The sequence below is a fragment of the Pleurodeles waltl genome, chromosome 5 (assembly GCF_031143425.1).
Source record: "Pleurodeles waltl isolate 20211129_DDA chromosome 5, aPleWal1.hap1.20221129, whole genome shotgun sequence".
Classification (NCBI taxonomy): domain Eukaryota; kingdom Metazoa; phylum Chordata; class Amphibia; order Caudata; family Salamandridae; genus Pleurodeles; species Pleurodeles waltl.
Genome location: NC_090444.1, coordinates 1,068,500,716 through 1,068,514,335, shown reverse-complemented (window position 1 = coordinate 1,068,514,335; position 13,620 = coordinate 1,068,500,716).

Below are 13,620 nucleotides of genomic sequence, written 5' to 3'. Positions count from 1 at the left end.
TTTCAAACATTGAATGTGTGCTGCAATGTACAGCTCTCATGCAAAGTGGAAAAGGGGATGGGGTGTGTGTGTTCGCGCGCGCCCACTCACGCGCATAAATGCACACATATGCCGACCATTTTGGACCTCTTGTGTGTTCAAGAAAATGTTTTACTACTGCGGTCCAAAGTGTTATTTTTTTGTGTAGTGAGTGATGCATGGAAATACATTTTTCACTACACAAATATAAACGAAATGTCTTGCTTTGTCAGTGTTTGGTGTTTTTAAAAGTCATTACGTGTACATGTCTTTAGCCAGATCTTTAAGAAGCGGGATCGTAACCGGTGTTATATCGTGTACTAAGCAGCACGAGATAATGGACGCATTGCAGACAGCACTGCTCGGAAACACACAATGATGCAATTACGGCTCTGTGTTTCCTAGTTTTTCTTGCTGCAGCTCATGTTTTACTCTCAGACTTTCCAAGTATGCGCAATTTCGGGAATAAACAAAGACACATATTTAGTGCAGTGATAAATACGGCATCATGATAGGGACCCCATAGGGATAGTATCATCTCTTAATCCTAGTTTGTGTGGAGAGTAATTTAAACAGGACTTTATAGGTATTTCAAAATGCAATCAAGGTCAAATTGTGGCTCTAAACGGAAGAAGCCAGGGCTTCATCGACAGTTACAAGCTAAAATTCCCAGCTTGTCTTGGCAACATCATTGATACTTTGGCAAGTTTTGCAGAAATTATGTTGAGTTAATGCCTTTTCTCAGCACAGAAAACTAGCAACATGTTCAGACTTGGCATGTATGTCACCTTCCTACAAATGCTCCCTATCTAGCCATGATTGAAAGCTGTTATGCCCTTTCTTTCATTGTTATTATTTTTTGGCTGCAACCTAAGAAGGTTTTTAAAGGCTTTCCACACACCATGGGACCGAGGGACATTTTCCAAAGCATGCTTTTCTTATTTCTAAAGCTTCGACTAAGAATGCTCCTCTTCTTTTGTAGAACTTCTGAAGTGCAGATCTTTTGAAAACTTTGAAGTCTGAAGGATTACAAATTTGTTTTTCAAAAGAACCTTCAAATCCCTGCTGTTTTTACCACCCTCATCTCCCCCTTTTTCCTCACCTACCCCCAGCCCCGATCTTAACCAAAATGGCTTTTTCATCGCTTATTTCCTTGCAGGTTTTTGCTACTTTTTGTACAGCGAGAAGTGTGGAAGATGGGTTGCCATAGCATCCATGTTCCTGCGGGCCAGGGTGCTGATTTGAGTTCCAAATTTCAGTATAAAGGGCATCAAAGAAACAGGAAGGAGGCCCTGGGAGAAAAAAAAAATGAAACACAGGACAAATTTTAAAGGGAAATTCATTCAAGCTGACATCATCCTCCTTTCCCACAGTTGTCATTTATTTGGGAGGCAGCAATAGCCATTCACTGTCTTAGAGCTAGCTTTCCTTATCCCAGAGGCCACCTACAACTGTCTGAATGCGTTTTTTGTTGGAAAACAGTGGCCTGCGTGAAGGGCTGAGTAATTCACTGCAGTTGCTAGGAAGCTTGATCCACTCATGAACTAACAATAGTTCACTTCATCTCTTCCCCCGACCGTAGTGGCCAAGCTCCAAACACCAATATCCACATTTGCTAAAGTTTGGGCACGCAATTCAAGGCCGCAGATAGCATCTCTTTACTTTCCATTGTAAATGCCCACAAGGGCTGTGCTAAATTATTTTATGTCGTGGGAGCTCTGCTACAAAGGTTTGTTTTAACATGTTAAACATATTCTCCGATATGGCTGTGCAGCATGAGCTGCGGGGTAGTGCTAGGGTTGGGAGAGAGTAAGAAAAAAAGTTTACGCATTTGGGCCCAGATTTACTAAGATTTTTGCGTCGGGGCTCGCATCACTTTTGTGTCACACCCCAACGTAAAATCCTTTTTGGCATTTACTAAGCCACACATATTCAATTTGTGTGGCTTTGCGAAGTGTAGTAAATACAAAGTGAGACAAAGCAGCGTATAGTGCTGCCCTGTGTTACTTTGAGGCATGTAGGCATTTTGATGCAAACCCAGATTTACAAAGACTTGTAACTTGGGTTTGCACCAAAATGGTGCACCTACTGACAGAGGTGTAATGAGGAGCACTATCTTTAGTTCTCTGTATTACATCCTATTTACATGTGTGCTGCATCCTCTATCTCACAAAGAAAGAGGAATATGCCTCTAAGAATGGTTTTGTGTAGGAAGGTATGCCTTCCTGCACAAAAAGAATCCTGCCTGTAACACAGGCACACTTGCACCATGGTAAATGGATTCCTGCATTTGCGCTAGGCAGCACACAGTGCCCCAACGTTTGGAGAGGGCAGAAGTGCATTATAATTTAGTATGCTGTGTTATGCTCCATGAAAAAAAGTAAATGTGGCCCCAGATTAGCAGGCCTTTTGTTCGACATAAGCAGATGAAAAAGACTTGTTGGAAATGGGCCTTTGTATATCATGTGTTGGTCACTATTTCTGAGTATGCCATTTTAAAGATAAGCAGTTAACCAAGTAAAAGACATACTTCATTTTATTGAGCTCAATAGCGTTGTGACTACTTCTTCATTTATGAAAAGTCCAGCGTTGGATCTTGATTAATATGTTGCCAAAATTCTAACTATAAAAAATCTATTATTAAAACATATAATGAAAAGGAAAAGTACATGAGGTAAAAATACATCCGCAAAGTGTGTTGCTTAGTACAGTCAGACATGAATGTCATTCATATTCCCTTTCAGGCTTTTGTAATACTGACTGGTCCTCAACATGCACAAACATTTAGCTGTAATAATGCATGTTTAAGAAGTTCTTGCTGCAATAAAATTGTTTACTTTGAAGAGCTCTGTTGCCCCTTGAAGCTAGGTCTGTCAAATCTCATATCACCAAAATAAATTAAATCAATTGTGAAACAAGGGACATCTTCAGCAAATTAACCCAACATCAGGAAAATGCTGTTGTGAAGGGAAATTCAGGGCCATGTGGAGCTGGCACTGCTTCGTTGACAACCCATCCTATCCAATGGGCCCCTTTCCTAACGTCTCACAAAGTCTGATTGTGAGTGGTCTCATTCCATCTTGGCAAGGTCCTGATGTTGCTCACTCACACCGACGCATTGTCCATTCGCACTAAATCTCTTCCATTCCTCTAGATTCTTTTGTGACTTGTCTGCACTCCCTCAAAATATGGCTACTGCTGATCCCATTCCCGGTCAAAGTCCCATTGTTGCGGCTCTCACCTTAATGACCCACTTATGGTCATCCCTGTTGTAGAACATGGAAGGTCACATTGAAACCTTCCCTAGCCCATCTAGGCACTTAAGCCACAGTTAGCATGTTCGAAACTATCAATGAGGATTTTCTGCTCTCTGATGTTCCTCTCTGGTAATAGTTTATTGCAGCAGCAAATCTGCACATGGACATTTCCTGGCAGAGGGCATATCAGAAAGGCTCTTCATCAGCAAACAAAGCGAAGTCAGGAAAATGTGCTGATTTTTGCTGTGGGAAATGGTTAATAAATTTGTCTATGCAGGGAAGAAAAAACTTTGCCTATCCGTAACTAAAGTGTGGCACATGAAATATAATTGGAACTGTTAACGCGTCCCTCTATGTTAATTTATTACACATTAGGACTCCTTTTAGGCCAATGAATCTTTTGACCCAGTTGAGAGACACCGTAGGATGAGATAGCTAATCAATATATCGATCAATATATCAATAATGTCATCAATATTTCTTACAACAATACATTTCACTTTAGTCAAAGTCATTAATTAAATTGACGACGCAACCATGACCTTCCAGCCATGAATAACCACACCAGTTAATAGAATTTTATGAGTTTTATTCCCTATTAATTACAATCTAAGATTAAGTGCGTTAACCTCAAAGCCAAGAAACACAACAGCATAGTTGCGATATGGCAACTTTGATAGGATTTCAATAAGGCAAGAATCACAAACATTAGAATATAACACAGCGCAAACATAGATCAAGATTAGCAGAATATTGATATTGCATCAGTTCAACAAACCATTGTCTCGGTCGTTTGTCTATTTGCGTCAGTTTGATGAACACCTGTCCTAACCACTAATTAGCATTGGCATGTTGGGCTTCATGCAAAACAATTTAGAACACCAATTTGGAAAACATCTAGCTATGGTCTCTGTCAAAAGCAAGCAGTTGGTACCTAGAAAGGAAAAGCAAACAGACAAATCACAAATGCATTGTCATAATTACTCTCCAAAGATTAGGTCAGCGCACAGGTTCAGTCTTCGTCTTCAGGACATCAGTCAAATCGCCATCAGTCGGGACTCAACTAAAAGGCAAAAAGGGACACTTCCCTCATAAGAAGGATAAGTGTAAAAGGGTAGTCTATGGGTGAGGATGATTTCTAATAAGTCTCAAGTCACCAAACAGAGTGACAGAGTTTCTGGATAAAATCAATAGCATTCCCTACCTAATTCCCCCGACCTTTCTGTGACATGAGTTTTTATCCCTTTTTCGTAGTACATTCCCCCAAAATTCTATTGGACATTTACTATACCCCACTATCTTTAACCTATCAAATTTAACATTTGGTAATCCCAATTGTCACCCCACATTAATTCACAGGTCTTTGATTGGTCTTCATAATTGACGTCTTCAGAGGTGGCACATCCGGCGTTACTTCATTTCTTGGCACATCTTTTGGGTCAGCAGATTCGTTGTCCACCGGTCTAAGTGACCTTGTACATTTCATTAATCTACATTTGTTTCAATTCATTTATAACTTTTAAACCAAGGCACCGAAAATGCGCTTGGGAACGGATTTAACATGGTTACATTCATCTTCCAAGTTTGAAGAAAAAGAACATTTGCAGGGTCATGGCCCCTTGTGAGTCAGCACACTGGAAAACAGAAAAATCAATTTAATATGAGAGCCAGGCAGCTAAACTGCAGCTCACACTAACTTAAGGCCTATAAAGATTTTCAATACAGATTCAACAAAACGAACGTTAATATAAGCTTAATTGAACATAACATAAACACTTTATTCATCATTATTAGTTTGCGTATACATTGGTAGCCATTCTTCATGGTCACAATTCAGGTGCACGTTTAAGCAAATCGCTATTATTATAGTTTTCTATGCAGCATCATCACACATTAATATATAGACATTTCATTTTAATATAGGTTATGTAAGCTACGCTCTCTCAGTATCATGATCACCTTGCTGTATCCCATCCGTCATGTACGGTCTCTTAATTGTTTATGGGATTCAGGTGTGCTGTTATCCCAGATCCTATCAATATATGGGCTGATGATTTATGGTATATTTTTGATTGCTGCTGATGTGCTCATTTTGATTTTTAAGGTTGCTTTATTTATAGTTTGAGTCATATTGTTATGTCTCTTGCACTTTTTGTTAAGACACATTGTCTCTGCTCTTATCAGACTTACTTAGTTCGCTAGTTTTTGGTAATTGTGTCCTTCTGTTTATTTACAGTTATAGGCTTTCACTCATTAATAATGTCTAGCTTAAATTTTATTTTACTTTCATGTATATGCCATATTGAGTTGTGCAGAAACAATTTGTTTTGTTCTGTGACATTTCATGCTTCTTAAATCACTTTTAAATAAATAAGTAAGTAAATAGAGGCCTTAGTAACCGTCTCAATTTTCAAACTTTCTATGATGCACACATTGGCCATGGTGCCAAATGGTGCATGAGGTACTGCTGGAGTCAATGAGGAGGACCAAAGTTTTTCAGACTACTCTCGAGGCGAGTGGAGTTTATGAGCTCTTTACAGGAAAATATCCAGCTGTCCAGAATTCCTGTCATCCTGGATATCCTGTAAAATGTCAACCCCAAGGAGTGATGGCCTGCTCCAAAATCTATCCTCAACCCAAATTTCAATAAAAGAAATCCAGCCCTGAGGTTAGAAAGATCAGCTACATTTTTTCTGGTGTCCCAGGAGCATCTGTGAGCCAAAATGTAAAATCAAAAATAAGGGCTCAATGGCCTAAAACAGTGCAGATACAAATCAGGCAAGCCCTGGGGAAAGATCAGAAATGGTCCACATGTTGCAAAGAAATATCTCCAAATACTATTGAGAGATGGACCAAATTTTAATTGTGCCATACTATTCAAGTCATGACAAGATTAGAAGAGTGATGTGGTAGAGGAGACTAATGGGGGAGCTGAGAACACTACTCTAAGGTCTGTCCCAAATTTGGTATGTGAGCTTTGAGCAAAGTTAAAAGAGAATGGCGATTTGCCTAATAACACGCAAAGAGAATCTTGATTTCATTAAAGACAAAGGAGGCTAACATTATGCATTAAGCTTTTATTGCTGCCCTAACATGTAGCCCTTTAAATAATAAAAATAATCATAAAGCATTAGAATGTTCAATGAATATAAATATCCAGAGCTCACAGTCAGCATCCTGTTTTTCCTCTTTTAGGCTGCGACGAAAGAGGATAGCATCTTCTTTTTCTGCCGAACTTTATAATGAGTTCTCTGAAAATTAAAACATTTCAAAATTAATATATAAACACATGATGCTTTAAAACATCAACTAAAGGCTTCTTAGAACCAATCAACATATTTAAGTAATACCTTAAACTTTCCATTTTAATTTTATATATTCCCTTTGCCTAAGCGAAAATCTTTATTTTTCCTTATTTTTTCAAAACTTCCTTTTTCTCATCTTCCTCTCCTCATAGGGTGAGGAAGGTGGGATAATGTTAAAACCTCAATTGTCTTTAATGAAATCAAGATTTTCTTTGCATGGTAATAAGACAATCACCATTTCATTACAACACTGGAGGCTACCAATATGCATGTTTAAAGCCATCTAGCGCCACATTACCTACATACTCTACAGGTCTCAAATAGAATTTTGCAAAAGTAATGGCATTCGTCCAATCTGACCTTTTAACATTTCTGGAAATGAACAACCTGATCAGGAAACCTTACTAGCCATGGCACCTCTGGAAGAGTGGGCACCAAATCTAGAAAGATCCACCTGCATCACTCATAACTACTTGCACCTTTGTAGCTAACGTCTCTGTAGAGACTGCTTTGTAAGATTTAACATAGGACAATAACAGCTGTTCTTCACCATTTGCTCTATACTCCAACATTCTGTTCTCATAGGCTCTCATGCATTCAACAAAATATAGCTTTTCACATTCATTAAAACAAGGGTGAAAGATTGAATCAGACATAGTTTTTGTCATTTTCCAAACTTCAAAGTCTACCCACTCTGGAGTCTATTCTAAATTTCCAAAACTTTAACATTAGAAACCCTTCTACAAGAAATTAAGCAAAGCAAAATAGTTAGCTGCAAAGAGATTTGCCTAAGAGAAAGGTAGCTATTACCTGGCCATGACGTAAAAAGCTTGAAAATTAAACTGACATCCCATAGAGACTCATAACGTGTCCTAAGAGGTCTCCTTAATCTTAACCCCTTCATTATCCTTTTAATTCAAGGGTCACTCCCAATCGCAAAATTATTAACTAAAGCCTGGTCAGCAGAAATGGCTGATCTAGAACACTTAATAGTCCTATATGTGAGTAGTGAATTGTGCAAATCTGCTAGGTAATTAGCTACTTCGGCTACAAGAGCTTCCACAGGATTGAAACCCCTCTCCATGCACCGCACTACACCACTTCTTCCAAACACCCTTGTACCTTTTCCTAGTTCTGGGGGCCCATAATTCATCCAATAGATCTTCAGCTCTCCCTGAAAGTCCAGAATATCTGCTAGAACCCCTGAAATGTTCCATACAAGATGGTTCAATTTCCCCTCTAGATTCTAAGGGTGCTCTTCTCCTTCTGAAACCATCGGAAGATCAAAAGATACCAGATTCAGACAGGGTATAGCTACTGCAAGCACTATCACTCCTGGGAACCAAACTAGTGATCTCCAAAAGGGACTTGAATCAAAAATCTCTGGATCATGGAAAAGAGAGGAAAAAGGCATGATCTTCCTTTCTTTCCCAATCCTGCGGAAAGGCATCTACTGTCATTACCCCTGGAACCGGCCTCCAGCTGAAAAGCTTGGGTTCCTGGTAACCCACCCTGCTAGCAAACAAGTCTACTTGAATTGTACCCCATAGTCTCTGAATCAGACTGAAAACCTCTGGATTCAAACTTCCAATCGCTACAGTTCCTGAGGTACCTTGAATTCCAATCTGATCTTGCATTCTGAAGGCCTGGAATAAATTCTGCTCTCAATAGAAATCCCAAATTGGCTTCACTAGGTCTACTAGAGCCTTTGACTTTGAACCACCCAAACTGTTTATATATGATTCAGCTGTAAACGTGTCTAAACAAATTAATGTCACTGTGGTTGTCAATGACTCTTTGAAGCTCATTAAGGCATTTAGCCCTGCCAACATTTCTAGGCAATATATATGAAGTAACGTTCCTCCCTGGACCATCTTCCACCCGTTTCTAAGGTGTTCAGACAAGCTCCCCAACCTAAATTGCTTACATCGGATTCCAGTGCCATCACAGGAACATTCCCAAAGATGGTCCTGCCATTCCAAGCCTCTAGATTCTTCATCACCAATCCAGATCCTCTCGTCCATTCCCTGATAGCGAAAGGGAATCCACATCCCACAAGGTTTTTCTCAGCCCCATTCAGGGGAGATGGACTGAATGGATGATGACAGTAGCCCCAAAACTCTTGCAAAGTCTGATAAGACGATCACCTCCTTTGACAAAACTGCTCTTATTTCTGTCCTTATCTTTATTACTTTTTTCAGTGGGAGCAGCAATTGCGTTAATAGAGTATCTACTTGAAAACCCAAGAATTCTAGATTCTGAGTGAGAACCATGAAGATCTTTCTGCATTTAACATGAAACCCAAACTCTCCAAAAGTTCAATTGTCCAAGCCAAGTGTTTTAGAAGCTCTAGCCTGTCCTGTGACAACTGCAAAGTATAGTCGAAGTAAATTATTAACCTAACACTCCTCTCTCTGAGGAAGGCACTGGATGCATCAACTTGGTGAAACACCACGGAGCTGTGGATAGCCCGAAAGGGAGGCAGAGGAATACCCCTCCATCTGAAGTGTAAGTATCTTTGACTATCCCTTGCCATTGGTATCATGAAGTATAAGTCCTTTAGGTCTAACTTCACCAACCAATCGTTTGTCTGCAAAATTAATAAATTGATTCCTTTCATCTTAAAGTGCTTGTATACCAGAAATTTGCCTGAATCCCTTAAATTTATGACCGGATGCCAACCTTTCTCCTTCTTTTTCACTGGAAAAATTGTACTCATGAAACTCTTCATGTTTTCTACACCAGCAACTCAAATCAAAAGCCCTTTTTCACAACATCTGGGCCACCTCAGTGTCTATCAGATCCACTTTCTCGGTGTTTAAGGTCAATTCCTTTGGCTGCTTTACTTGTACTGGTGTCTCCCAGAACTCTATTCTGAAACCAGCGACGGTTTCTAAAACCTAAGCATCTCCTGTAATTCTCTCCCAATTGTGAATGAATAATCTCAACCTTCTCACTACTTTTACATGGGGAGAACCTATAAAGCTCACCTTGGGATCCAGTGCCTTGAGGCCTCGATTTTCCACCATGTGATTTTTAATTTCTCCCTCTCTGAGGGAAGAAGTTTGTGTTGGGACCGTAGGCCCTACCGTAATTTCCATAGTTTCCGGTATCCAGAATGTAATATTTGGACCTGGGTGACCCTAGGTTGACAGTCGGTTTCCCAGTCAGCCATGCCAAAAACGGCCCTCGAGCCAAAGACTCTTCACATATTACTTTGTGCCTTACTGAAGGCAGTAAAGTTTGAAACATATTTTCCTAGGGACTTTACAAAGCTCTCACCAAAAAGTAGGCCCTTAGTATCTCCCATGTCTTCTCTAGAGGACAAGTTGGCCAACTTGGGATGTATCCTCATTAGAATGTTTTTTCTCCTCTCTGTGATTAGACTTAGCGTTTCCCAGCACACAAATGGCACGTTGTGCCCAAACTCTCTATAGGTCTACATTAACTTTGACGTTTTTGCTCCTGGCCTCTTCAGCCATGTCAAGAATACAGATGAGAGGACCCAGCATATCAAGAACTTTGTCCTGACATTGTTTCAGGCACTTCTCGATCCCTTTCCTGGGATCCTTGCCAAACTTACAAAAAAATGTTATGAGCACGGGGACTAGTTTAGGAGTACTGCTGGTCTTGTCACCAGTAGAAGGTCTAGTGCATTCAGCCAAAAGCAAATTATGTGTCTCTTTGTCCAAGGACTTTCTGACGCTTAGCTTAAGAAACTTTGTAACATGGTCCATTATTCCACACTCCACAGATGTCTTATCATGATAGGATTAAAAATGTCTCTCCGAAAAGGGTCATCAGCAGAGATAGAAGCCCATTTCAAATCATCATCCAAACTCTCCAAAAGATCAAAGCTTTCCTGTGTGTCAAATATATAATCATCCTATTCAATATCATCATAATCTAGATGTTCCTGTTCCACTGAGGAATTTAGATCATTCTGTATCTCCTTTGTGCCATCAAGGTCACTCTTTCAATGCATGCCACCATGGGCAATCTTTCTCTGCACCCTGTCAAAGTGGAATCTTCCTGTTGTGCTGCTATGAGCACTTTTTCCTAATGTAGTGCGCAGGCTAACTCAACCATATGTGTGGTTTTGCACCTTCTCAATATGCTTGCTCTTTTAAGAAGACTTACCCCCTTTTCGGGCATCATAGGTTGAAGGGGAATCACCAACAGAGAGCAAAAAATACTTCTCCTCTGAAAGGGTGTCCCTCTTCCTCTTGGCAAGCATGGTGTCCACTGCCTCTCTCACTGAGGACCTAAATTTGTCCTCCAAAAAATTCCCAAAGGAATCTCCCACTAGGTCAACCACAGGAATAACCTGTGAATTGATAGGCTCCATATAAAAAAATACCAAACAGGCTTAATTTGGATAAAAGGACAAAGATGTACCCTTAAGGGCAAAGGCCAATGTATCCTGCTTGATGAAGCAGCAATCAGTCAGTCCTAATTGAACTACTTCATAGTATGTGTAAGAGATGGTCTTTTTCTTGAATAAGATGCTTACAAAAACTGATAAAAGTGCCCATGTACAGATACAAAATATCTGTTGCTATGTGACGCCCTTCACAAGCATGCTACAAGCAACACCATTCAAGCATCAATAGGTTGTTTGGCAATGCACTCTCCTAACGCGGCATTGTGAGGCATCCAAAACCCAAAATTATTGGAGGACTTGCAGTCCTCTTTTCACTTTTAATGTGAGGCACGGGATCACAGAGCCGTACTTTCTGCAATCGCATCGCCTGCTCCTAGACAAGACACAACAACTTCACAGAGAAAGTGGCAGAAGTGGATAGAGAGAAGGAGTCGAATCTCTATCTCACAGTGCACTAACAAACAAAGGAGGAAGGCCTTTTAAAATCCCTCAGCACAGTCTAAATGATGGTAGGAAGCAGATCAGAATGTAAAGCAGGAAAGCGGGCTTATTATTTTTGAATAAGGAAAAAAACAATTTTACTCATAAGACACCAACTTACCACTCCCATCGTAAATTGGAGGGGATAACCATAAAAGAAACTAAAAGAAGCACAATTTCACAAATGAACAGTAAGTCAAACCACATTCATACCAAAATAAGAAGCATAACAATGAAACAAGTACACAAACAAAGGTATAAATATATTAAAAAAGCACTTATCTTTAGTGGAGCAGCCAATAAAAAGAGGATGATGACTGCATTCACTGGATATTCATATTCACTGAACATTCTAATGCTTCATGATGTATTATTATCCTTTAAAGTGCCGCAAGTTTGGGCAGTAAGAAAAGCTTATTGCAAAATGGCAGCCTCCAGTCTTATAATGAAATTCAGTCACCTCACAATAAGAGCTGGTGAGATGTAAAGTAAACAAGAGGGTGGCTACCACCCCTTGTGCCCCAAATCAAGAACTTCCCAATAACTTCAGTGAGTGCAACCCTTAAGAGTACCCTGTTATAATGGCGTATGGCTCATGCATTGTATTGTAATAGAATCTCCTTGAGGTTCCATGTGTTTGTTCAAGTAGGAGCTGAGGTGGTCAAAAAAGAATCCACTAGTATCTGGTATCTGAGTAACAAGGAGAGCAAGATATGTGATCATGGAATGTCAACGCAGCCCAGAGACATTTTACAGTGGGAGCAGCAGTGAGAAGTTTCCAGGCAAGGGACTTTGTGTGAGGCAAGCACTGTAACTTTGCAAGAATAATTTTGATGTAAATCGAGCACAAGAATGCGCGTGAGACTATCATACCAAATGACAGACATTTGATTTCAATGTTCAGAGGCACCTTGACAGTTACGCACGCTTTAAGACACACAAAGGCCATTTTAAGTTGGGCTGCAGAAATTGGGCCTCAGTGTATGGTGATGCACATACCTCATTAAATGAAGTCTGGGACAGGGTACCGTGATACGCACACCAAAAAAAAGTGGTGGCAGCCAATATAAATTGTATTGCAAAACAATTCGAAACTTGGGCCATTTTAATTTGGTCTGCACATTTTGAGCCTTAGAAATAAAGCCTACGGTGATACATGCACCCTATTAAATGAAATTAAACCTGATGATGATAGCGTGTGCTGATACATACACCATAATAAACCAGGGGCATCTATTGAATGTTGGGCAAATTAATACTTTGGAACTTGTTTTGTAGCCAAATATTGTGCAACCTTAAGAAAATTTGTCTTTTTTCATACAGCAGCAGTATACTGCACTAATAGATACAATACATCTTTCGGTCATCACTCCTCCATGTTTTTGTTTAAAGCTGGTATGCCACCTATTCCATGGGGTCTCTCAATTTCAATGTTTGAAGGTTTTTTAGAGGATTTGGGTGATCATGACTTTTGATCTGCACAGAAAGAAGCATTAATATGTAGTTCTTTAAGTAATGAAAGGGGAACACATTTTTTAGATATTTGCCACAAGCTGTAGAAGCAAATGATTACCATATTCAATATATATAGAGAGGGAGCTAGACACAGGCTAGAAATTAGATTGCTAAGGAAAAGAACCTAATAAAGGTGATATACACATTTTATATTCAACACCAAAGTACTGATGAGTCAATTGCTGAATTTGTAACCAGGTTTAGAGAATTGCCAAAGAAATGTAAATTATGTGGGATGATAGAGGAACCTGTATATGATTAGTTAATTGTGCAATGCAAAAGTAGGAAACTTCAAGAAACATTGTGGGCAGCCAGGAATCCCACATTGAAGGATGTAATTGACATTACAAGGGTTTTAGAACAATCTGATCTAGTATGAAAGAAATGTAAATAAATAGCAGGGGCATGAGGTCCCAGAGGCGAGGGTTGTCTCTAAACCTGAATTGTAAGGGGGTGCTGTTGTAAAATCCTCAAATCAACGGTTTAAACATAGTGCATTTTCTAAACAACCTAATAGGTGTTTGCAACGGATGTGGGAGCATGGATCACATGTCGAAGTCGAAACCTTGCTATGCTCTTAACAAGGAATGTAGGAAATGTGGTCATTTATGCCACTTTACTAGGATGTGGAAATATGGGACTCGTAATAAGTCGCTGTGTT